The sequence below is a fragment of the Tyto alba genome, unplaced genomic scaffold (genome assembly GCF_018691265.1).
Source record: "Tyto alba isolate M040663 unplaced genomic scaffold, T.alba_DEE_v4.0 Super-Scaffold_48, whole genome shotgun sequence".
In the NCBI taxonomy this organism is placed as follows: domain Eukaryota; kingdom Metazoa; phylum Chordata; class Aves; order Strigiformes; family Tytonidae; genus Tyto; species Tyto alba.
In genome coordinates this window covers 21,141,947-21,169,143 of record NW_024881324.1, presented here as the reverse complement: position 1 = coordinate 21,169,143, position 27,197 = coordinate 21,141,947, and the positions used below count along the sequence as shown (strand labels likewise).

At 35.0% G+C, this 27,197-nt stretch overlaps 1 protein-coding gene across 1 annotated transcript in view; it reads right to left on the bottom strand.

The window, feature by feature from the left end:
- CDH12 (cadherin 12) overlaps window positions 1-3,441 on the bottom strand; it is a 382,326-nt gene extending 378,885 nt beyond the window's left edge. Inside the window, exon 1 of the mRNA XM_032991982.2 lies at window positions 3,355-3,441. The gene's annotated coding sequence lies outside the window, so the exon portion shown is untranslated. The remainder of the gene's footprint in view (window positions 1-3,354) is intronic.
- Window positions 3,442-27,197: the final 23,756 nt, after the last annotated feature.

Genomic DNA, 27,197 nt, shown 5'->3' with positions numbered 1-27,197 from the left:
TCCTTTCAAATATGTTCATGCCCTCTACACTGGCATTCTGATTATGAAAGTAAAATATTTTTAATACATTGGTGGATATATTAGAACTTATTTACAGGTATACTGGCTACAATTCCAAAGCAGACAGATAAATTCAGACTTTACAGTGTTTATTTAACAGACTGAATACATGGTATGTTTTTTTCATTATGAGGTTATTCTATAATCACAAAGAGTAGTTGAGTCAAATATTTATCATACTTGAAAAAGTAGCTGAAGTCAAGCAAGGAAAAGGTTTGTTCAGGACTCCACCATTTTAAAAGGGGATAAGTAAGTGGCTTTTTTTGTGTTGTGTCTATTAAGCAACGTTATCAAACATATTAATAAATATTAACGTTAAAGGCAGATCAGGGCTTAGAAACAAATGATGGACTCATCAAATAATCAATCTATTTTTTTTTCATTCTTTTGTGGGAAATGCTAAGTATTCTTTTAATAGTAGGAATTCTTTTAAAATCAGTTTTAAATTTTTTTTTGTCCCTTCTCAAAAGGTAGGTGCTACTGCTAACTGAGAGAAGCTTTTTGAAAAGCTGACACGCTTTATCCCTGAACAAAGATTACATGCACAGTAAATTGTAATCCTTGGCTTTGCAACATTGCTTTACGAGGTTAAGATGATGAATGTTCATTGTTTTTAATCCTTACCATGATTTACGAGGCCCTGTGTATTCTTTCCCGAGAGGATCTACAACTGTGTGGCTGTTCTGCCTGCTACTTAAATTACAGACACATCTGCAAAGTAAATTATAGATTTTCATCCCAAAACCAAGCTGCCTCTTCAACTATCCTGTAGTATTTCTTTGATAACAACAAAAAGATTCTTTTCCTTTGTTTATCACTCTTGTTTTCCCAGACTGGTTGATATTATGGTGACCTGCATTACTGCCTGTTATGTACACTTTCAAACAACATATTCAGCTGTAAAAACCCAAAGTGAAAAGGAAGGGATGGAATGGGCTTTGAGAGACAGGGCAGACAGCTATATAATGTTTGCTCTGTGTGTTAAATTCTTCAACGTTCACAAATCTAGAGCTTATTTTCCTCATTAACAGAAATTTATGTAGCTAAAACAAACATTTGAGCACTTAAACCCATTCTTACTGAGGTGAATATATAGCTCTGTTTCTCTAATACCTCTCTATTACATGTTCATTAATATGCTGATTTCCACATCTCTGCTTATATGCACATATATCAAAATAAACATATCAAACCCATATAGGCTTATCTAAGCCATGGGAAAAGCTGAGATCATATGCTGTGTAGATTTACATTTGTGCATCTGATAAAGTGTAATCTGTGGAGTTTATAATATAACACTGAGAATTAGATCACTTACACTGTTTAAAATTTTCAGCCAGATTTTTAACTAAATGCCTCATTTTATAATCTTGTGTTTTAAAAATTTGTTTCATAATATATGTAGTGAGAATATAAATTCACTATCAATATCAAGTCACATGCCAAGGTTCATCTTTGTCCACACATGGATGTTCTTAGAAGGCATTCTACTAAGTGCTGATCTTGTGAAGTTTCAGGTAAAATTTAATAAAACCATTCCACATTACTTGCTCTCTATTATCCCTCTTGTTACAGTTTCATACTTCCTACCTGAATGCCCTTAAACAATATGCAATTTAAATTACAATCCAGGTGTCAAAAAAAACCAAACCAAAACAAAACATTTTAAAGGCAAAGTGCATGGCAGTATAGGATCTAAAAACCGTTTTACAAAGCAGAAGTGATTGGCACAATTTGGCACAATTTCAGTGAGCCTAGTCAAGATAACAAGTGCTGATAGCATTGCCATCAGAGAAGTTCTTTTTATATATTTGGCAGAGTCATCGATATACAATCTCAATTTCCCAATCCCTTTTGACCGTGTCAGAAGCCCAGAGTTTGGTAAGAGAAGATACATAACTCAAAATTCTATTGTACTATTTTTGCCAAAGAACAATCCATAAAGACAGGCTTGAGCAAAAAAACTAGGATCTAGATGTTTCCAACTTCGTATCTGAAATTTTCATCACAATTTTACGGCAGAAATACACCTCACATTTTTAAGTAGTTACATAAGATATATCACACAATTACCAAAATGCAGCCACACATATAAGAACCAGTCTTTTGTACCACCCACACAACTGCACTGAGCAGCATAAGAGTACATTATCCATTGAAATCAAGGACTGCATAAAATGGAATTCAGACAGAACAATTTCTTACTATAAAGAAAATACCAATCATTTTTTTATTAAGCACAACATATACAGGTTTTGATTTTATTTTCCACTGAAATTAAATCACAGCAAGCCTTAAACAACTCTCCAGAGCTTTTACCTTTTCCATATAACTTCATCAGAGGACAATCAGCATCCAGATCTTCCTCACTCTACATCTGTCTACAAATGTCTGTTCATAGCAAGCATTCAACAAAACCCTGACACATGGAGTAATAGTGAATTTAATCATTCTGTGTCACCTGCACTTTTTTCTCTAGTGTACAATGCTTCATAGACAAAATTGCTAAAATTAAATAACTCAAAAAACTCAATAACCTTTGCCATCTTCTGGAGACTCCTTCAAACTTATTTAGGCTTCTACCTCAAAATATATTATAATTACCACCAAAGTTATAAAATTCATACCTGCCCCTAACTGTTTTTTTTTTTTTTTTTGGTTGTCCCCAGAACTAAACTCTTGCCAAGAACATAGCAAAAATCAGCTTATAATGGATTCCATAAGCAATAACTGAAGTAGAGAACAGCATTGTAACAAACATGAGGAAACCTATGGCATTGGTTTTTACCCCTGTGAGAGAGGTTCTGCTAAGGTATGCCTTTGAAATGGAAGAAATACCATTTGATAAAAAATAACACCCTGAATTTACAAGAAAAAAGGCATCATAAAAATAAAGCTCAGAAAATTAGTTTCTGTCCTTTAAGAGATGTAGAAGATACAGTAAAGGTACTTTTACTTTCTCCAATCTACATATAAATTGAAATAGCCTGAAAAAGGTAACATACAGCACAGGCCTTTGTAAATAGTCAATTGGTCAACAGTAGTGTAAACTCTAGATTGCATCAAATATTTTTGTTGAATTATGCAGCAAAGTTACTAGATTCCTGGATTTTTCCAGCTCAGTTTCATAGGCCTAAAACTAATCTGTGTTTAATACATAAATAACAAAATTTAAAGATAAATAACTGAAAGATGAGAACTGAATCCATTAGGTTTAACACAATGAGTTGACTGCAATTATTACAAGTTTCTTGGAGATGACAGACACATCTATGCAATTTTTAAAAAGTCTACCTGTGAATATGATGCCACATCTTCCAAGTGAAGTTCAGACCTTAGCTGGCCTCATTCACCACTATCGTCAACTGATTGGGTCACTATAATCTGTAAAAAAATATACAAAAGTTAAATTGTCATTGTCAACAGTAGTTTATCATGAAAATGTAACAACAGCAAAAAAACAGGGATTGTGTTATTAGGGAACTCAATCTAACATTAAAAATTTAACAGATAGCCACACAGCAGTTTTTCTGTGCCTCTTGTGGGAATATGGCAAGGTGAGGAGCAGGACACACATACCCCCTGAAGCTGATAGACCCCACTGAGCAAACATTCAGGATTAAACTGCTCACGTTCCTTATAGCTGTCTAAAACTTGTGGAATTTTTACTGCCAGTAGGCTTTACTGCAGAACATCATATTATGGCTCTCATTTGTATGCATTGCCTTAGCTGGGTTTTCTTTGTGTCAGCTATCATTCATCACAGCGTGAAAATAAACATACAAAGTTTTATTTGAAAAGGGTGGAGAAGTGATAATATGAGCTAGGGACATCGGATATAATGTTTTGCTCTTTTCACAATGGCTTTGCAGCCAATTTTGTCACTACCATAACGGTATAAATCAGTATCATATATGGCGGGATGGCAATTTTTCTCATAAGTGCAAAGTCTATAACTCACAGAAGCAACTTCCATAACCAGTCCATCCTGAACTGGTTCTTATTACAGCTCTGAGACATGTTCTTACCTGAACCTTGATCTAATGTTCAGGCCATCAGGAAAACAAAACTAATCAAACAAAAAATGCTAGAAATTTTTTTTTTTTATTACTTCAATAGGATTAAAACTTAGAGGGTTCTTTGGCGCTTTTATTTTTTGTTCAGTTGTTTGTATATTGGAATTTCTGAATGCAGATGGACAGAAAGATAAATGAATAGGAGGGAAGACAAAAAGGAAATTAAAAAACAAGGGAGTCCAAACCTATGGCTGAGGGGATATTAAACGAGAGATGGCATGCAGACATAAAGCTATAAAAGCAGATAAAACTCAAGGGAAGACAAACAGCTAAACTAGTGTCTATTTGCATTCTTTCACATCCCAGGCAGTGTTCTTATCCAAGGTATGGGGCTACTAAAGAGAGACACAATACCCACTTTGTGCCAAAGTATTAGATTATACTAAATTAAGGCTTTTAGAAATTTACAAACACAGAAACTGCAGACGAACTATGCATGCAAAAGGTAATAAACCATTTATACAGATATTAATAACCCAAATCTTCATAATTCAAGTAAACATTGAACTCAAAGTTAATAGTATACTACAACATAAATTGTGTATTTATAAATGTATAAATTTTTTTGCAGTACTTCTACTCCGCCCTCCATTGGGTTAATACATAACCACTTTCAGTATCTTAGGAAGCTACAATATCTTACTTGGGGGGGAAGTCACAGCATTTCCTTTCACTTCAGTGGAAGGAGTATTTATTCAATAGTTATGTGTATTCAGTTTTGAAATTATTGTTACCATTCAACCATAAATTCTTATGACCAAGTCATTTGATTCACTGAGAATAAATTTTCTGTAGGAATGATTGACTACAGTTCCAATAGCTAGTACTATTCAAATACTCAGACCAGATGGACATGGTGATCTCTTCTACCCTTTAATTTCACCATATTTGGAAGGGAGACAGGACCAGAACCAAACTTACCCACTTAACAAGTGAATTCTTTTTGACTTCCTTGGTAAGGCAAGCAGGATTTGAAACACATACATTACTCCAAGCTTACCAAACTAACCATATTTGCCTTTCTTTTTAAGAATGAACTTTTGGACCTTATATTAAAAAATGAGCATATCTAACAAAAACCAAGCTAACAAACAAAAAAACAGTCCAAGGAAAGAAGAATCCTAACACTGTACAAGTTTTTGTGTCTTGGAAACTGCTAATAGAAAATAAAAAAGCCAAATCAAAACATAGCAACCTGTTTTTTCCTCACTGTTAGTTCTTGATCTTATCAAATTGGTATTGATAGCAACAATGTTAACTTCATGGATCGATAACACTTGATATTAAAAACAGCAGCTGAAGCATGCATCTAGAACTACACACATTGCAGGAGTCTGGAGTCTACTGATGTAGAAATAAATTAGGAAGTTCAGAAAGCCACGAAAAAAAATACAGCTTTTTGGTGTTAGTACTGCAAGTTCCCATTTCCTTAAAAATACTGTTAACATGCAGCTTACAGCCCTGGTTATTTATTAGTTGGTATCTCTTACCAAAAACATTGGGAACAAGAAAGAGATCACAGTACTCATTGCAAATAAGGACTGGAGTGGTTTTGTAAACCTTATAGATTTTTTTCTTGGTTTCATTGACTGAACTTGAAAAATCCTTTTCTGCAAATACCCAGTTTACTTAGCTGGAGGAAAAGTACAACATGAGAACTATAATATACAGTTTGGATTAATCATTTAGCCTGAGGAGACTGACTAGGAATATGGTGCCATTTGAGTACACTGGAATATACTCACGTTCATAGAGAGGTTTTTGAACACATTTACAAAACAAATTTAAAGCTTCCAGGATTCTTATCATCCGTGAAACTGCAGGAAGTACCAAGTGATACACAGAGCATTCATATTTGGTGATATATAATTCACTTTGATTCAGATATTTTTTATTGTATAACATTTATCTGGTAATTGTCTAATTATACTGCATGAAATTATGGTTCCTTACTCTCTCTTGGTTTTGTACGTGGACTGAACTTCAGAGTGCTTTTCTGTCTGTGCCTCTTTGCCTCCACTGGGAGAGAGGTGGATCACAACTGAGGATGAAGGTGATGGTTTTCATCTTGGAGATGTTTGTGAAGCTGGCATCCAGGCCTGCTTTTCTTTTCACATTCCCTTTACACCAACATTTATTCTTTATAAACAAAAGGTTTTCATGCAAGATAAAAAATTTGGCCTGTCACACACATGCAAGGTCATTTAGGAAGAACTTGATCATAGACTGAATGGCTTCTTTATCCCTCACTTCTCCCTGTACTTTTCAATAGTCTCGTTTTTACATTTTACTGCACTAGTGTGTTTACAGAAATTTGGCAGTCAAACACACACTCGAAAAAAAAAAGAATGCCATGCAATTTTTAACCTCCCTTCAAAACCATAATAGCCAGTTTTGTAAAGAAATTTAAACATTTCCATCTGGACTTCTGTGATAAATACGCTCTCAAATACAATTATGAAACAATGTACTGATAATAATGCATTCATGTTTACTCATTCACAAATCAATATTAAAACAAGCAGCATGAACTCCTTTACTGAAGCCTGAGACTCCTGTGACAGAATTCAATAATAAAGCTTCCACGGACTACAGTATGACAGGGTAAGTCTTTGGGTCCACCCCTGCCATTTCCTATTTATTCTGTCTACAATAGATGGAGGCTGTTTCTTGTCATTGCTGGCAGTCTAAGGGAGATACACCAGTTACACTAAAACAACCAACAGTGCATGTCATAAAATGATCATTTCGTTTGCCCTTTTAGCACTCTGTGTTTTACAAAAACACATCTCAAAAGATTAAAAAAGACCCTATACAAATCCACTGGGTTGCTAAAGTGCCTTCTCCCCATGGAGAAAATAATGCAGCAACCTCTGAATCAGAGTCTTTTTAGCGTGAAAAAACCTTCTAACAACATAAGCATTACTTTAGTATGATATGGCCCAGTGCCACTTTTATTCTTTCTTATGTTTTGTCTACTGCGGAACTAAAAAGTACACCAAAAACTCTACTAGTGAACTTCACTAGCTGGACTAGCCATAAAGTAAAATGAAACAGATGTTACAATTTAAATACTGGGGATGTTGGAGGGCAGTTTAGGTGAGGCAGGGTGGCTGTTTTTTTTTTTTTTTTAAAAAAAAAAAAGAAGCTAATACCTTACAGTGACAATATACAGAAGACAATCAAACTCTAAAGTGATGTAAAAGAAAGGAAAATAATGAAATAGTCAATAATAGAGAAAACATTATTAATTTAAGCATAAACCACATGAAAAACATGGCAATGTGACTGTGCTGAAGCAACAGAACACCCTTCCAGTTTGCAGAGGACTCAGAGAACAGAATGAAGAAACAGGTAAATTGAAAAAAAAAAAAAAAAAGTCAGGAAGCATACCTGTGTGAACAACATAGCCACATTCTTCACAGGTAAAAAGAATGAAAGGAAATGGATGGTGAAGGAGATGGTAAATGTAATGAAGTCTTATTCAGAATAGAAGAACAAATGTAATCCTCCATCATTTTAATGACTCTCTGTGGTTCATGAGATTGCCAGCAAGCTAAATGACTTTTTACAGGATTAAATTATTGGTTTCAGGTGGCATTAATTATTAATATTAGGTCATCCAATTAAGGAAGGGAAAACACCATGTGACATAGATATGTCACATAGCAGTTTTATATCTTTAGCAGCTCAATTCAGGTACAAATTATCCACTGACTCAAAACAGGTCAAGCATGATTCCAATGTCACACAGATTCATATAAACTACTCGCTTAACATTCTTCTGTGAATTGAAAATTGACAAAAAAATAAATAAATCTCTGTTGCCACACATTTTTTGCTACTGAAAGTAGTGAAAATAATTCAATTTGTTATAAGTGAGAAATATCATTATGAAGGTGTTTAGAGTTGTGTTATATATCAAAATTTCACTTTTATTAATGCAAATTAGATGTGTCACGTGGACAAAACAAGAATCCAGAAGTTTTAATTCCTTAACAAGAGCCTGACGGTAACTGTGATACTCAGTGTGCCAGTGGACTGCAGCTTCTCACCCCCTGAAATACTTCGGAGGGTGGAAGTAAAGTTTTCTCGTCCTTTCCTTCCTTAAACCCCTGACAATAGGAGTAGCTATCTTTGCAATGAGATTACCAGTTCACTAGGAATGAAACCAATCACCCATTTCACATGGCAATTGCATTGCTATCAGACAGTAATGATTTTCAATCACTACTGATTTGGCTTGAATCTGAACTACCAGCTCAAAGGTCAAAAGCTTTCTAACCAATTATCAATCTCCTGGTCCATCCAGCCCCCTCTATTATCTTGATTTCCTTTTGAAGATTAATGCTGTTGTCATAGTTTAATCAAATAAGCCTTTGGCTCTGACATTTACTTCCATCCTACAGCTGCTTCTCCACAGAGTTGGGTCAAGAAAACCATAAGAAAATTATTACTATAAATATCGCTTAAAAATTAAATATCAACTGTTCAAGATTTATTTAGGAACTAAGACAAAGAACTCTGTCACTACAATGAGTATTATTTTACGGTCTCTTAAACATCTGAATTTTGTCTGAATTTTCATGTGGTTTCAACATCCAGAGACCAAAATGGCATATAAAGGGTGTTTAGTCTTATTGATCAGACATGCAAAATTTTCAAAGAATCATTGGAATACATATAAAGAATCTATATCTGGCCTTCTGAATATCACTTTCTGGACTCAAGCCTGCCTGCCTTAATCCCCTTCCCCCATACAGATGTCACTTCGTACAAGGATAAGGATGACAGGATTACCTAAGATCATTCTGGACTGGTTGTGATACTAGCCAGCCGTTTACTGCTATCTCCATATCCAGAATATCATGATTTCCTTAGATGGCTTTTGGTCTTCCTCATCACCTTTCATATTGCATAGATGCCTCATGAGAAATCAGAAATTAATTTTAAAGCTCTACTAAAAAGAAAAAAAAAATAGAAAAGAAGAATTTTAAGATTAATTCTAAACATATCTAGTTTACTTCTCAGAATAAATCATCATGGCCTCTCAAACTATTTAAGTGTTATGTTTCTGGAGTAGCTTACAGAACACTTGCGCCAAATGCATTTTTCAGGAACAACAGGAAACTGACGAAGAATTTACTATACATAAATTCCTCTGTGAAATAATGCCATATGTCTACTTGGTTAATGGCTGTATGAACATAATTTGTCTAAGTGGAAAAACAAATGGATATTTCCTCAGTATCTCACCGTTCTCTCTGTACACACTTACACAAACGTATCTAATTTCTTTCTACTAGATAACAAATTTTTACTACATGATTTCTTTTAAATGTAACGCATTTATCATTGTAATTTTTATCATTGTAATTTTTTCTTTTCTTGCCCTTTAGTAATTGCAAGTGATTTACTTGATAAAAATATTAAAAGTATGAAAGAAAGGAAAGTTGCCTCTGCTTTCACTCTAACCGTATCTCCATTGAGCACACGGGCTATGTAAAGACTGAAGAGCATTAAAAGAAATGTAATATACTGAAGCCATATGTTCTCATTTGATATAGGACATTACTATGCTTTTGCTAGTCTTATTATTGTAATATAACAGATTCAAGCTGAATTCATAAGTTGGTGATTATCTAGCATATTCACATACTTTCTACCCCAAAATGTAGTTTTACATTAACATCAACAAACACCATTTTGAAAGCAGGATGACAGTGTAATCCTGTACTATCCTCAGAACTATTTACCTGAAATTTGAATGAACAAGCAAACAGTCTGCTTTCAGTTTCAGTGGGGTGACTGAAGCCATGATAATGTGTTTGCTCATGTACAGGAACAAGCTCTCTGAACAGAAGTTAACCACCACCTGTACAATGGCAACTTTGTGTTATGTTTTGAAAACTCCTCAGGATTTGAGATAATTTTTATTATCACTCTGTAGCTTGAGATAACCAATTGCTTGCTTTCTTCTGAAAACCTCTGCCAAACAGATTTTTTCAGGGCATTGCATTTCACTTTTTATTTGTCAGAAGCCACAGAACTTGTTTGACATTATCAGAGCCCAGGAGTCTTCCCAGCAGTGCATGTGAACCTTTCCAAATATTCCAAAGTGTGCGTGTAGTCTGTTTTAGATTAGACTCCAGTACTGAAAATTAAGTTAGCAGTGCAACACGCTACAAAGATCTAGCTATGGGTAATGATAGAAAAGAACAACCTGGGCTCATAAATACTTTTTTTTTTTTTTTTTAACAAAAACTGATTATCTTAATCATAGATACAGTGCATCACTGTTGCTATGATACTAACAGATAGGAGGAATGAGGTAGTTATGTTAAATAATGCAAGTACAGTCCCTGACATTGTTCAGAAGTAAACTGTTATGTATGGCTGTAAACACTTGGTATGTCCAGGGACAGAATAAGGTTGAGTATAATTATAGTGTTGACATGGTATTTATCACAAAAAAAATCATCATTTATTGATTTAATTACATTTTTGTCCTATCCTAAAAATAAGACTCTGCTAATAGAGTGATGGCTCCTATGCAACGGCTTTGTGCAACTGCAAATAATACCACATTTTCATTTGTTTATAACATTATGTTGTAACTTTTTAAACTTCACTATTTCATTTCTCAATGACATGTACATATAATTAAATACTTTGGTAATACTGGGGCACAAAAACGTCAGAAAGTTTATTTTGAAATTGAAAACATAAAATTAAATCACTATTTAAAATATTTGGTTGTCAGTTATGTTTTACAGCTAGGTTAATATTTTTTTTCTTTCACATCTGTGATGAATAGTGTTCTAGTGCTTCTATTAAGCATAATGGCAGTGTTAATAGTGTTTCATTCTGCTATTACATACACCGCTTCTTTGGCTATGGCCGTTCCTGGGGCTTCTAGGCCTCATTTTTGTTTTGCTTTCCTCAACAGACACATTTTTTTTTTATGTGGTTGCTTTTGGCAAGTATAATTTCAAACAGAGTAAGATATTTTGGTAAGTTTATTTCTGAAACTATTTCTGGAGATGTTATAACAAAGTCACCAGAAACTAGCTGGTGACTTTCGGGTGTTCTTATTTGGATATGAATTGCAGTGTTCCTTGGTAATTATATTTTGCTGTTACCTCTGGTGAAAAGATGATTAGTACATGATTTTAACAACTTCTACTCTACATATAATTTTTCAAAGTTATACTGTAGTTAAAGGTCAAACTTTCTCAAAGGAATCAGTCTACTGCTTGGTTGGAGCAGTTCAGAAAAAGGTTTTCTAATGTCATAACAGCAAAGTATGAAAAAACTGTGCTCACCGACCAGAGCAAGTAAACAATTTAAGACCTAAATACATAATGACTGTGATTTCTAAGTTTTAAGAGACCAAATTTTCATCTAAAATATTACAAAAACATAAAAGTAAGAAAGGATATCTCAAAGGCTTTTACATTTTGACAACTATTATTGACAGTACTGTAGTCCTCAAATTTAATTGTTTAAAAGAAAAGATGCATCACTAACTTTCATAGATTAAAATCCCACATTCACAAGAAAAATTCACTTTATTGATTATCATCAATTCACAATATGGTATATGAGATTCAGCTCTTATTTGTAAAGCAGCTAGTGCTTAAGTCATGTAAGTATTATAATAATTTATGGCAAAATAATAATGCTGTGAGGTCTGCACATAAAAGCTAAGCCCAAGATACCTGTGCAATACACATTTTTTACATATAGTATAATGTGCAAGTATAAAGAGATCTTATTTTGAAGAGGCTGTGCACTAAAGTTCTGTGGTTAAGCCTAAAATCCTTCCAAAAGCTGGTGGTCAAAAGGAAGGAAGGAACCAAAACTCTGTAGACTTGATACCTAAATCTGATCCCAAAAATGCAAGCTCTTAACCTCAAGGTCAGGAATAGTAACTACAGAAAGGTTGGTAGTTTACTAATTAAGAACATGCTTCCATGCTCCATTTTTGGCAGACTGTGGATGAATATGTACACTTGTAAGAAAAAAGAAAAAAGGAGAGAAAGCACTGATTCTTTCCCCCTCCCGTTGGAAAACAGTATATCACTAGAAAGTGTTTCCCCCCTCCAAGATGTCTATATTATAAATGAAAAAATCTCTTATTAATTTCCTGAAGAACTTAATAAAAAATATGCAGGATTTGTACAAATGTGACATGGTGACAATAAACATGCAATTTGAATAGTTAAAAAACACGTTCACTGTATCACCTGAAGTATTAGTTATTACTATAAAGAAAAGCCCTAACAAACCCTGACAAAACATCCAATACCTAAGCAGACTAATAGAAATTAAGCAAAAAAGTTCACCCCGAAATCTGCTCATTTCCTTCGAATCAGTTTCTTCTGTTCTAGAGTTAATTAAATAAATATTGCTAAAAAAACACCTGTGAAGATAAAATCTGATGCAACTATTCCTACAAGATAATGGGATTTGGAAGTCATTGAGCAGTGGCATGGAGTAGCCCAAATGTCCTCCGGAGGATCTTAAAAAGAGGCAGCAGAAGTCCATTTAACTGTGGCAGGTGTAGTAGAGAGGGAATATGTACACTCCTAAATGCAAACCAACATTCCTTTTGTCTGCTTTGCTCCTCTAACTATATTAAAAATGTAGTGGTAATGAAGGGTTTTCTGCTACTGATCTTCTGTATAAGTTAAATTTCACCCCTGATAACTATTTTTCTTTGAAACATATTAACAAATGTTCCAAAGTTGTTTGGTTGGAGTTTTTCTGAGACTGAATAAGCCCACATGTATATGAATTTTCCATAATGCAGAAAAGTTTATTTCTTATTCCTTCCTCTTTTGCAAATAACGTGTAATTCAAGTGTTCTAATTAAGGCTAATATTATTTACACTGACACAGAAACAATTAAGCAACCAGAAACTATGTTCAACACTATAAAATCTTTGCTTCAAATTTTCTATAATATTTTTATTAATCTGAAATACAAAAAAATCTTACTACTTCCTTGAAATTTACCATTTTAATCCATAAAGTTACTGGAGCTTTAGATATCATCTATATTTCTATACATGTTTTTACATGAAATTCCTAACATGTAAAACCATGTAAATGGTTGTAAATGGGAAGAAGTTAGAAACAGGTATCTTTATTAACTCCTTCCTATGAAAAAATTTTCCCAGACAGTGAGATTATAAAATACAGTAAAGATATAACAGTAGCACATCACCTTGTTATTGTCAATTCAAGGACACACCTGGAGATTCAGATGGCTAGGAAAAAAGTCCACAGCTGTGGAAGTGCTGTGTCCTATTACAATTTCATGACAAGCATTATAATTTCATTTACATATGAATATACCCACTGCAGAGCATGAAAACTTTATGATTCACTTAACTACCAAACATTGGAGGAACACATTATACATAAGGGGGTGAAAAAAGACAGATTCTGGAGCAGAGGTAATGTTCTTGTTTCCCACCAGTGTAAGAACCACAGTCCTTTTATGTCTGCAGCAAGTCACAGAGATGAGAATAATTTAGCTTAATCCAGCTGGAACAGTAGAACAAACAAACAAAACAAATCATGCTCTTCTCTGTGTTTTCCTAGTTCACTGAAGCAAGCATCCCTGCCAGTAATAGCATTATCTGAGGCTAGGAAGTCAAACTGAAGTGTTTAATGAGACACTAGGCATGTCTTGCAGTTCTGTTAAAATGCAGCTACTGATCCAAGTTTCCTCTCTGTTCTAAGCAATGCACCCATTAGCAATGCTCACAGCATCCCTGATAGGGGGAGGAGGTGATGGTCCTTTAATGTTTTTATCTTCAGGTGTATGGATCGGAGACAGAACAAAGAACTGGAGAATAACCCCATTTCTGATTCCTTTCTCTTCTCTCTTCAATGATATATTTTGTTCTGACAAATCAAACCTCTCACACAGATTGGGAGCAACAGCAACGTACCTTTGACACTGAGACTGGCAACTAACCCCATCTTTCACTATTGATGGAGAACACATCGTGAGCCAGGAATGGATGCATTTTGGCCAACCGTGGATAGGCAATTGTTAATTATCTGGGAACTCCATTTAAATTTCTAGCTGTTTTTCCCAGTAAGGAGCTAGGTGTGATCCTCTTTCACATCAAAGGGATGCGTAACAGAACACGTGTGAACCCTACGTGACTTATGTCACAGGTAACCAAATGCCTGGCCTGTAGGGCAGGCTGGTCCATCCTTGTTGACTGGGAATCTTTAAGCACTTGACCTGCAGGCTCCTTCTTGATGCGTTCAGGTGATTTCAAAGATATTAGCTTGTACTTCTTTACTAATAACTTTTATTGCAGAGTGAGCATATGTTCTTCAGTTAAGCTACCTGTCAGTCTTTTATTCTCATTCTTACTGTATGAATACACAACTTCTTTAGTAATGTAACTGCAGAATATGCACGTACACAGTTCTGCTTCACCTGATAACAGAAAAAAAAGCAACACTTGCTCATTTTATTTCACTATAAACCTTCTCAGCATTAGGGTTCTATCCTGCTCAGTAATCTACCAGTATGACCAAAGTTTTGTCCTAAGTAGACAAATTTACATACTCATGTCATCCTGTGGCAGTTGTCCATCAAGTCCACTTATTCTATAGAGCATCCTCTTGAGAAAGTAACTAAAAGTTCTAGAACTCCTGATAGCTAAGAAGTACAAATTTCAGTCACTTCACAAACAGAAAGAACAAAATCAGTGGGCTGGATTTCAACCTAAGCATGTTAATTTTGTCTCAGTGTATTATTAGTGTATCGTAAGGTCCTGTTATGAGTGATAGGAAGAGGAAGTCATTGAAGTCTATGATACAAAAAAACAAAACAAAACAACAACAAAAAAACCCCCACAACAACAACAACAACAAACACCCCTGTATTTTATCATCACTTGAAGGAACAAAAACTTACTCTGAAAACCACAAAACTTCTAGAAATCAACTGGGATTTTTATTATTATTATTTTATTTATTGAAACCCTTTCAGTCTTATAGAAAGGATTTTTAGAAGTGCATTATGACATTGCCACCTTATACAATGAGTTTTTCTTGGCATATTTACTAAGCTCACATTCAATAAGTGATAGCCAATGCTTCATCTGCTAGAAGTCTATTTTACATTAGCAAGGATTTAATTTGGCTACAATAAATCTTTTGCATCTAACAGATTATTTTTAACCAATTTCTTTTCCTATTTTAGTTTGAAGTCAGGACTCTAGTAAAAACTTGAGACTGGTTGAAACCTCTGCCTCTGTGTTGAATGAAACTGATATAAGAGAGTGGCCAGTGAGAGCCACAACTGGTGGGAGAGGTCAGTGCATGTACTACAGGGGGGCTCTCAGTCACTACACAGTTCCTGGGGCAATTCTTAGTGTTAGGCACTGGGGAAATGAAAGGGCAGAGAACTCTGCACTCAACAATCCTGGGCTAACACTGACCTGAACTAGTTTGTACAGTGACAAGGATACCATAAATTAATGAAAATTGAATTAATTACTTTTGTCAGCACACTAGCATGACAATCTTGAGAGAACTCACTCATTCTATTCATTATTGCTTTGGAAAGGTAGTTGAGAAAGTTCAGAAAAAAAACAAAAAATCCTTACTACAAAATATTCTATTGGATAGACATTTCCTCAGATATAAATGAAGCTGGTAAATCAGGTTGTCCTACTGATTACTAAACATTTCAAATTAAAAATCCTCCATTTCCATACAACATACAGTTCAGATACACATTAGATTAAGGTCAAATGCCACTACCTGCAAAAATTTGGTTGGTATTTCTTAACATTTACTTCTTACTATTCAAGTTGTATCTGACCCCTATCTGTAAGATGACATGCAAAAGACCCCCCCAAAAAATCCCCATTTCCCTAGGACTACATTGCTCTCCTGGATAGTCACTGTCAGAAAGAAACAATATGTTACAGAAACACTCGCAAACAGAAGGGCTGAAAAAAGAAGATTTGAAATGTTTCTAACCCTAGCTTTAAAAAAAAATAAAAAAGTGAGGGGCTGCAAGCATGATTTGTTGGAACACTGCCAAAGCTTTGTACAGCTGCACTGCCAGGTGGGGCACTATGCTGTATGACAGGGAAAATTGTCAATCTAACACTTAATACCATTGTTTTCTCATAACATGAAGTGAAATTTTTGAAAGGTTAACAGGTAAGTTAGCTGTAATTAATCCTTCCGTCAGGAAAAACTTTAGCTGAAAGATTTGTTAGTGACTGGTAAAAACACTTCCTTAGAGTCTGTAAAAAAAAAAAAAAAAACAATAACAAAAACAAAACAAAAAAAACAACCAAACAAACAAAAACAAAACAAAACAAACCTATTTCCTGAAGGACTGATGAAGATGGATAATTGATGTGTTTTTCTTTCGCATTCTCTTGGCAAACACCAAATAATTTTGGGAGTCATCACAAGAAATGAATGAAATATGAGTTTGAAATATAAAGAACAATTTAGCAACTTTACACACATTTTTTAGAAAAGTGATCAATATAATATGGTTTAATTTACTGAACTTTTCTCTAGTTGGATTTTTAATCTTTAAGCATCAAAAACACTGAAAGTACAAAGTCACCAGTTTAAATTTAGTTTTGAATTCAAGCTCTTCGTAGTAGTAAGAAATCTTTCTGTATTAAGCCTTTTTATGTACGAGATATATTGAAGAATTCATTTAATATCCTAACATTAAATCAAAACATTGATTTATGTTGCTTCACATCTTAGATACCAAATTTTTCTTTTTCAAATAGATGTATTTTAGACCCCTCCCCCCCCCAAAAAAAAAAAAAAGTTTCTGGGTGTAAAGGTACTTCATTTTTTGTGTTATTTGAGTAGACAAGTTATGAACTAATGTCATCATTCTAGCAAGCATCATAGAAAAAAAACAAAATTATTAGATGCTATTATATTGTTTCATTTTTGTAAAACTAGGTTTATAACTGGCAATGCACAGAGCACATGGCTGTTTTTTCTTATTTTAACAGTGATTTTGTTAGGGGTTTAAGGCAAATAAGAATTATGCAGAAAACCTATTATAGTCAATTGTGTAACTGGTTTCTTATTTAAAAGCAAAAGTAACAAGGAAACAAAAATGAAAATTAGGATCTAATAGTGGAGTTCTTAGATCACCTGGAGGTAGTTCCTTCTTGCTCAGAGCTATATTGCTTACAAAAAAAAAAAAAAAAAAAAAAAAAAAACAAAACCAAAAACAAAACAAACAAAAAAAAACACAAACAAACCAAAACAAAAAACAAAACAAAACAAAAAAACAAAAACAAAAAACAAACAAAAAAAAAACACAAAACCAAAAACCAGCCAAGCACTGCATTCATTTCTAAAATTTGACATATTCAGAAACATCCTCCCCCATGTTTCCAAATTATTAAAGGAGGAGCTTTCATCTAGTAATATAAGTTAAATCATAAATACAGTTTCAGAAATGCTTATCCAAGAAACCATCACTTGACATTCAGCTGCAAGTAAAGAAAAGAGGAAAAATGCAGCAGCCGCAGCCACCACTGCCACAACCATATCGTGCATTGGTATGCTGAAGGGAAGCATTACTGACACAATGTTACAGGAACTATCATAGTTACAGGCCAAGGGAGTAAATTAAACACAGTATGATAGCTGTCTTCACATTTTCACAAGCCAAGCAACACGATACTTGAGATTGGGCTCTGTTTTGGCAACACGTCTTTACAAGCCTGATGCTGCGATTAGTCTGAGCAGGCCTCGTGCCTTTGCGAGTCGAGCGGGGCAGCAGAAACTGCGGGTACAGCTTCGTCTCTGAAGCCTTCCAGTTACAACAGGAGGCAATGAGGTTTACTCATACGACAAGAGGGTTTTGCATAAGAGTTTAAACTCTAGCTCCACAATAGCTTATTTTCTCTCCTAATGACTGGCTTCCTTAAAACTTGATTAGTTCTCCTTATCTAAAATGATGAAATATGGCTACCATAGCTAAATATGTTTTGGCATGGAGAATGAGATCTTGTATACTCTCATGTACTTTGAGACAAAGAAACTTCTGAAGCAAGTAGACCTAGATAGTGTAAATATGTTGCATTTATGTTATAGACACAAGATAATTTAAGTGAGCTGTTCTTTTTTGCTAGTGCATTTTGTTACAGACTTTCAAAGTTTCATCAGTTATGTACTACTAAGAAAATATTTTTTATTTTGATAATCAGAGAAAATGCAGGGAATTAAATAAATAACAGATAAATATGAAACTAGTAGACCAGCAAATATGCCTCGATTGTGTATCTGCAATAAAACACTGTATTTTTCTCTGTTCCTTGTAATCAACATGTTGCATCTGCGCTCATCTTCCTGGAAAATAAATTTATAATCCAAATTCTCCCTGTGTACTTCCTTGTCTTTTAGTAGAAACTAAATACTGTTCTTTTGTCAGGGAAACTAGTAAGGAAGACAATGAGAAAAAGCATGTATTCAACATGAAGACATTTTGCTGCAAAAGATCAAATAACAGTAAAAGTGTCCCCACCATTTTTAAAGTCTCAAATCAGCCTCACATGTGACTTATACATGGGATGAGATTTCTAGGGGGTTTGCTCTGAATAAGGACTGCAGTTTTTTATGTGTTCAAAAGGAATAACTTCCTGCTATCATATAAAATAGGAACTCTAACCTGAAAATTGAAGTAGTAAGTTTCATAGCATAGTAAAGAAAGTGAAAAGGTAAATAACTTTAAAATAAATTACCAATTGATCTATAAAAAAGATACAGAATGGAGAGTTAAAACTTCTGATTCCTGATGAAAGAATTATCTCTTTAGACGAAAAATATTTGTGTACTTTATGATCCTGGTATATGGCAACATGAGAGAGGATTACCTGCCACTGTTCCCAAGGGATGTACTGAGAAGTCCCTTATGAATACAGACAGAAAAATATATTTTTTTTTTTTTTTCCTCTACAGTATATCACAGAATCCAACTGGTATGAAATGAGAAACAGAGAGCATACCAAGAAAACTAACAGACACACACACACACCTAATTAAGATAAAATTTTGAGATACATGTGCATAAAGGAGTGCGAGAACTTTAACTATCTGGGCTAAAGTTGAATTACAATCCTTGAAAATAATCAAATATAAAAGAACTCCGATAAGAAAAGTATAGTACAAATTCCTTGCGTACTTCTGCCACCTACTGGATATTGATAAAAGACAGCAGAAATAAGAAATAAATGGCTCTTTCAGTTTGCTGGCAGATTTCCAGCAGAAATTACTATCTACGTACTCCCTGATAAATTAAAAACTGATACGTAATAATACAGCAGGGTCTTCAAGTCCCCAGAAACTGTAACATCCACAAGCATGGCTCTTCCTCTGCAGCGTGGTTCTTCCTCTCCTTCGAGACTTGCAAGAAAACATATCAGGCTGCCTTGAACTTCTCCATTCTATCTGGGTCAGATTCTTGTAAAGAGTTTTTCTGAAATTAGTAAATTGAAGAATCTAACTTGTATTTGGTGTATGCAAAGAATCCCCCACATCTGCAGAGCAGCAGTAGTAAGATTTAAGATACTAAGTGTTTTTGTGGTTGAAATAGATGAATGAAAGTTCGTTGTTGAGTCACCTGTCTGGAGAAACACACTCCAGTTGAAGGAGCGTCTGGATGTTTCCCCAGAACTATTACAAAAAGTTTATCACCAGCAAAGACAGTTGCCAAAAACTTTAGTTTGAAAAAAAAAAAAAAAATCTCCACCCTCAAATATTGTAAAATTTGAGTTTTAAAAATGGTAAATTAAAGTTGAGATTTATCAGAGGGATTTAGAAGACTATTCAAATGGTAAAACATATGTTCTCCGGGTCACATGCACTGGGCTGTGTATGTTCCCATTCACTTAATTCAGCCTTGAAATCTACATCAGATGCCAACAAAAACTCTTAACTGCTTAAAAAATACAATTTATTTCTTCATGGAATTGTTCTTTCTACAAGATTAAGCCAAAAGTTGCAATACTGAAGAGAAGTCAGAAGGAAGATGCAGCTAAACACAGATAAGCACTGTAAACGACCATCTGATCTGTCCTCAGATTCAAAGGATCATAGCAAAATTATGTCCAAGCTAACTGGTCTTGCCTGCCTTGGAAATCTTGAAGTAAATTGTATCCTCAGCAAACTTAGAAGCTTCTTGGTTTGTTAGCACTAGAGGATGTGCTAAGTGACCTAGTCCTGCCCAAACAAAGCCCTCTATGGACTCTGGAAGGAGATAAGGTCACCATAGCCCACATATGGAACTTACTTAATGGGTTGCTCCTCCCTCTGGAAAGGAAAACACATTCACAGGACTGCTTTCACTAGAGGACCTGGGTGTATGCTGGGTGCATAATGCAGAGGATAAGGAAATCCAGTGTGTACCTCTAGGAGATATAGCCTTAGGGGAAAATAACCCTTGATTTGAGTTGTATGTTATATGTTGTAGGATCAACTACAGCAGGAACCACCTGAACCAATGGAGGATCAATCTCACAGGAAAAACTGGGCAAGTGCAGCAGTAACCCAGCCTGAGCGGGCTTTGGCACCCAACAAAACAACACAATATGCCACTTCTTCTGTCTTGAACATTACAGTTAAGCAAGACTGAAAACATAAAGAGACATAAAATCATCTACAGAAAAACATGGAAGAAAAAAAAAACAAACAAAACAAAACAGGAAGAATGCTGAGAATTCCATACTTGTCTCTAACAATGAGAAAAGCATAATTCATTACTCCAGAAGACTCTGACTTCCATGTCCAACAAACAGGCAGAAGTGTCACACTGCACTTAAATGTAAAACTTTATGCTCTTCTGCCATAGTCCAGTCTTAAGATGCTATTCTAATGTCATAGAAGTATCTGAAAGATTTTGGTAATAAACTACCTCAGTATGAAGTTATACTACCATTCTGGGAAGTTTTTTCTAAAATCAGTGGGATATGGACATTAGCGTCCATTTCTCCTAACTATTCTTGCCCAAAAGTAGACTCTCTCCATAAAATTGAATTCATAACCAATTCCCCCACCCGCCCAATCAAAAAAAAGAAAAATCTCAGAGTCTTCTTAAAGCCTGGAAAACAGCAAGCTACTGTACAGTTTCCAGAAAGCAAAGAAAATGTATTTGAGGGTCTTTTTGTACATTTGAATTATATTTTTGCAAAATTAACCCGTTAAACTGAAGTACATTGTGCAAATTTGTCTGTTACCAAAACATGGGGCTGTATACTAGCTGTACCGTGCTTTAAACAAAGCATTCATCTAAACTAAACATTGCATTAGTGATACTGAGTAACTTAAAACTGTGATAAAAAATGAATAATTTAAAATTTAAAAAAATCAGTATTTTTCTATCACTGAACCCTAAAATAAGAATAATCCATGGTTTGAGTTCCTCAAGGGTGGACAGCTGTAATATGTATAACAGACACTTACAGCTAGAGGCTCACTAGAGCATGGCTTGAATTTCATGCCTTTGTATACTTTCCTGTTAGAGTAGTGTACAACATCAGAGTTTAACACAGACTTGGAATATTTTTGCTTTCCTAAATTAGATTTGACACTGCAAATTAAGATTGAAAATTTGGACAGAGTAGAACACATTAGCTCACCTCAGAAATTTAAGAACACTGAGCTTTTCATCTTTTATTCTGCAAGATCTTACTGTTCACAATGTAACAAAATCTACATATGCATCCCATTGGTGGTACTCCTTTAAAGCCATATTGCTGGGCTCGTTTGGTTCTGCTCTTGACAATATTTATCATCAAACCTTTAGGTAACTTGATTAGGAGCATCCTGAAGGGTGGGATTTCCATAGTAGTGAGACCCAGTTAACTTTCCAGTTACCATTCATATGTTCATGAAGGAAAAAAAAAAAAAAAATACTTGCAAGAGAAGTACTTTACCTAGCAAGGGAATACAGTTTCAAGTCTTTGAAACTTAAAAAACCCCACATCCTGTCACGGCCTAATGTCTTAATCAGCTCCCTATAGCTTGACATTCAGGCCCTCAATTATATGAACACCTATATATTTAATTTATTACACAGTTTCCATACAATAATCACAGTCAGGACATCTAAGCACGCAAGTACTTCAGTGTATCTATAGCTAGCCATCTGGAAAGTAGAAACACAAAATATTAATGCATAATAGAACTTTGCACAAATTAAATCTCCAATTATGCATTCATTTTTCTCAAGCAATGACATGCCTGACTGGATTTCCAAGTTCTTACCATGTCTGCATGCAGTTTTGCAAATATCTTTAAACATTACAAACAATATGCAACAGAACTTTAAAGCTTATTTAGTACAATCACATTTCACCAGAGTTTTTATTCAGTCTATTAGATTTGGAGCTGAGCTAAGCATTAAAAAAACTGCATCTGAAGGTTTAAGTAGTTACCCTCAAAAGAACATAAAACAAACCATCTATATCAATGAAAATTAGTTGTATCTCAGGTGGTGAGGGGAGGGGGAGAAGGGTGTCTTTTTTTTTATTTTATTTTTACTTTCCTGTATTAACTCTCATATTAACAATTAAGAGCAAAGCATATCTGTTCCTACCTTGGATCTCTGACATCATCAGACCTGTTAATTTTAAACAGCTCTTAGGATCCCAGTATGAGGTAAGATACCTCTTAGAAAGTTTGGCTTTAGTGCCAGCCACTGGAGAATCACCAGTCTGCAGTAACCTGGGTCTTTGTCTCACTGGCTGGGACAGTCTGTTTATACAAACATCTCATTTTTGCTTTGCTAATGTTGCAATAGCAGTAGCACAATCAGAGCATTCATAGGGACAGTAGCACTTATGTTACATGATCACACTAACTAGCTTTGCTTATAACAATACCCCTGGATAAGAAATAGGTTAGTTTCCTACAGCCCAGCTGTACTGATGCTAAGTGGCAGTGTTGCAACAGGAAAGAAGGCACTAGGGTAGCTGGAGATGCCCTGCACAACTCCGTCCTCACTGCCTTCCACTTGAGCTAATCAGCAAAGGCCTAAAAATCTTACTAATGGAATGACATAAGTTGTTCTAGGGACCACATCTATTTGTCTCAAATATATATGAGATGCACAGTATCTAAATGCATCTCAGTCTGAGAGCCTAACAACCTGTAAATGTATCTTCCGCCTTCCAACCTGCAGGTGAGATATATGAAAATTTAGAAACAAGTAAGAAACTTTATGCAGATAGACTAGAAAAATCTTACCAGTTACCATGTTCTTTATGAAAGGAAAGGACTGAACTCTGATCATGGCCTAAATCATAATTTTATTTTCATAGGACAGGCAGATTTTTATAATGAAACTATTGTTAAAACATGTTCTACCTTTAGTATTTATATTCTCTGTAGCATGGTTTCAGCGAGTTATGACACATGCACTCCATCTGCAGTGAGAAGATAACGGCAGGCCACTAAACATCAGGAGATTTTAAATTTGAACATAACACAAAAACAGGCATACATATTTTCATACATTTGCCAGACATTTGCCAGTGCCTGCCAGCAGGCATAACCAGACCCTCTTTCCAAGTGCTTTTAAATATATATATAGGAGGATGTACTTATATCAGTAAAATTTGTTTTGTTGAACAAAATATGAACACTGTCCTATCTAAAGCATCTACCATCTTTGTTTCGGGGGGGGGGGGGGGGGGGAAATCAAAACAAGGTGATCTGTCTAATAAATACTTATAAAAATGATAACCTAAACACTTCCTCCTGTAACAGTATTGCTTGATGTTTCCCTCAGCATTTCATCTTGTCCAAAAGGACATCAGCATGGGATATAACTCCATACTTCCTACATGAGAGACTTGACAGAAAGGGTAAGCTACACCAAATCACTTTACATTATAATAGTGTTAACTAACTGATATAAAAGACTTCAGGAACTTCTGGGAATGATGATGAACAAGTCTTTGAACTTGTTTGTCTGTTGTCCGTTTTACATGTTGTGAAGAGTAGTATCTTTTTTTCTGGTTATTCATAATCTAGTGCACATTCAAATTTGTTTGAAAAGATGAATGTGCACGATAAGAATTGCTGAGCTTTTGTGTTGTGTTAGGAGGGTTGCCCTTCATGGGTAGAGAGATGGCCATAAGAGCAAGTGAGGACACTGAGCTGGGAAAAGTTTTCTGGAGTACAAGATAAGACAGGCAGAAACAGCAATACAGCACAGAAGGAACTTGCAGAAAGGGCGCACGCTGGAAGACTCCTGAGGAGATATACAGAGCAGATGTACCGCCAAGTTTTCAGAGGTGACAGACAAACTGATTCTCCTAAGGATCTAGAGATGGATGCGTGAAGAACTGGAAATCACTTGGAGAGCAAGGCCATGGGGAAAAAAACATTGCTCTCCAAGGGCAGAATAAGCAGCGAGACACTGATTCCAGTTCCTTATGTTTCCAGCTGTCAAATGTTGAATTTTAATTTATTTGAAAAGCTACACCTTGTTATAATTTGTGTTTTATTAAACCTCAGTTGGAAGCCTCTTGTTATTTTCAGTGCATTTATTTTAAATAAAAGGTGCAGGCAGAAACACACCAAGATTCTGATTGATTTGGACCTTGTCAAAAATATGTATGTAGAGTAGCAATTAACATTTAATAAAAGTCATGGCCATAGAAAAGTGAACTTTTCATTTGTATCCTGCATCACCATGGCACAATCTAACCACAGATACTGCTACTAATGCAGGAGTTGAAAGGTAAAAATCACCTGATCTTCATCAGTATTAGAAAGTTGACATAGAATTACTTATAAAAAGTAATATATATAACAGTAGCATTCATTGCTAATAAAAAGGGAAATACATAGGGACATTTTGAAATGTAGGTTTGTTTTCAGTATTTTAATACAATCACAGTCTTAAGATGAAAGAAAATACACAACGTAGAAAGCTAACAATTTCCAAGTATGAAGGCCTTTCACCCACTAATTATGTAAAAGTGACAGCAGCAGTATAAGGTGCCACAGATACCACAATGAGGAAATCTCAAACCAGGAATGTTGTACAGCCTGCTTGTTCAGAGACCATGTTTTTAAGAAAAAGGAAGAGTGAAGTCTTTCTTCTCAGACTGTCTTTACAGTTCTGCAACACAGAACATATTTTCAAGCTTTTCTCCTTAACTACAGACATCAGAAGAATGCTCTTTTTTAATGAAACCTAAGATTTGTCTGTTTCTTTATTTCAGAAGCCAGGGTCTTAGAAAAACAGCTAAATTTACAATGTATGACAAACCTTACAACTAAAATTATCAGATGTGATGACCTTTGCAATACCAAAGACCTAAAACAGCTATCTTTAAGAATGAAAGTATAAAACACCTCTCTTTGTGCCCTACTTCCAAATTTTCAGCAGACTACCACCAAGAGGACTGAAGAGTTTTAATCTGAAGAATAAACATGGGGGGGGAGAAAGCTATTTCTTTCTTTAAATCATCTTTTCAGATTTCTTATAACTCTGGTGTTTAAACTAGTTAAAAATATATGAGAGACTCCAAAAGAGCTGGTTCAAATTTAAAGTGAAAAGTCTTAGAAATTTCATAATAACAAAAACTCTTTTCAAGCTCCTAATTGAGATGTTATATTCAATCATTTGAGAATTCATTTTCACTCTTTTACCACTAGTAAAACATATGAAATTTGTATTTCATAAATAATAGCCAACATTGGCCCTAAATATGAATGCTTGGTTATGTAAGGCCAACCCCAAATAATTACTTTCAAAAAACATACTCTCTGTCTGCAAGTAGGACAGAAACAAGTGCTTAAGAACATAACAACAAACTTTTAAAGACTAGGGAATACACACACAACTTGTGAGTGTCACAGGTGGTGTCTCATAGTCCCTCCAGATTTTTTAATGCTTTTCCTTTCACATGGATGCTTAGACCCAGAAATTTTCGAAAGAGATCATTCAGAAGCCTTTCAGGAGATTCAGATGTCATCCCTCCATTATAAAAATAACTCCTCACAGACCCTCAGGCTAAGGAATAAGTGGCTTTCAGCATCAGCATCAAACACTTCCCAGGTGCTGATGATGTGCTGCAGCACCTCACCCTGCTCTGCTCCAGGAAGCCTGAAACTCCCAATGTCAGGGCATAGAGGGACATGGGAAGAGCAGCATAACACTGAGGAACAGGGGTAGATGCTAGTAAATTCTTGAGTAACCGTTTTAAAGGTAGCATTAACGAGGCTTTTCTGTATTATTTTGGACAAGTATTATTGCAAAGAGAGTAATAATAATTGGGTCTTGTGTGTAGATTTGATTATGATTGCAATTAAGCTAGTAGTAAAGATACTTGGCTATAAGTGTATCTGTGGTGTATTCCCTTTTGCACGCACTATTTTGAATGCAAGGGTGAGACACCCACAGTGCTTTCACTGTCCTGCACAAACAGGCTGTGAGCTCTTAAGCAAGCCAAACACCAGTTCCACTATTGCACTTCCACACATCAAAGTAGAACAACTGTGAGAGAATCTTTCAACTCTCAGATTTTGAAGTTTAATCTTTTTAAACTTGTACTTATACAGCCTGTCAATAACCAACCTTCTTCAAGTTTTGTTAATATAATCCATAGCTTCTAAGATCACTGAGACCAAAAATAAATAAGGTTAATCTTCACATTGGCAGAATTTAATCTTACAATTTTATTTCCACTACTGCGAATTATCAATGTTATTAAAATTTTCTATTTAGGTTTTTTGGGTTGTTTTTTATTTGTTTGTTTGTTGTTGTTTTGTTTGTTTGTTTTAAGTGATAAACAACATGAATGTGGAAGACTGCAGTTGTTAGTCCCTCAGAGAGGTTCTTGGCTGGTAGATCTTTGCTGAGGTAAATTAATACTGAGCTAGACAAATTATTACCTTCAGTTCTAATGAGAATTCCACTTTCCTGATTCATTATTTCTAGACAGGCAGACATCGACTCCACCTTGTAGTAAGGCAGACTACCAGTTCACATGTATTCATACACAGCAG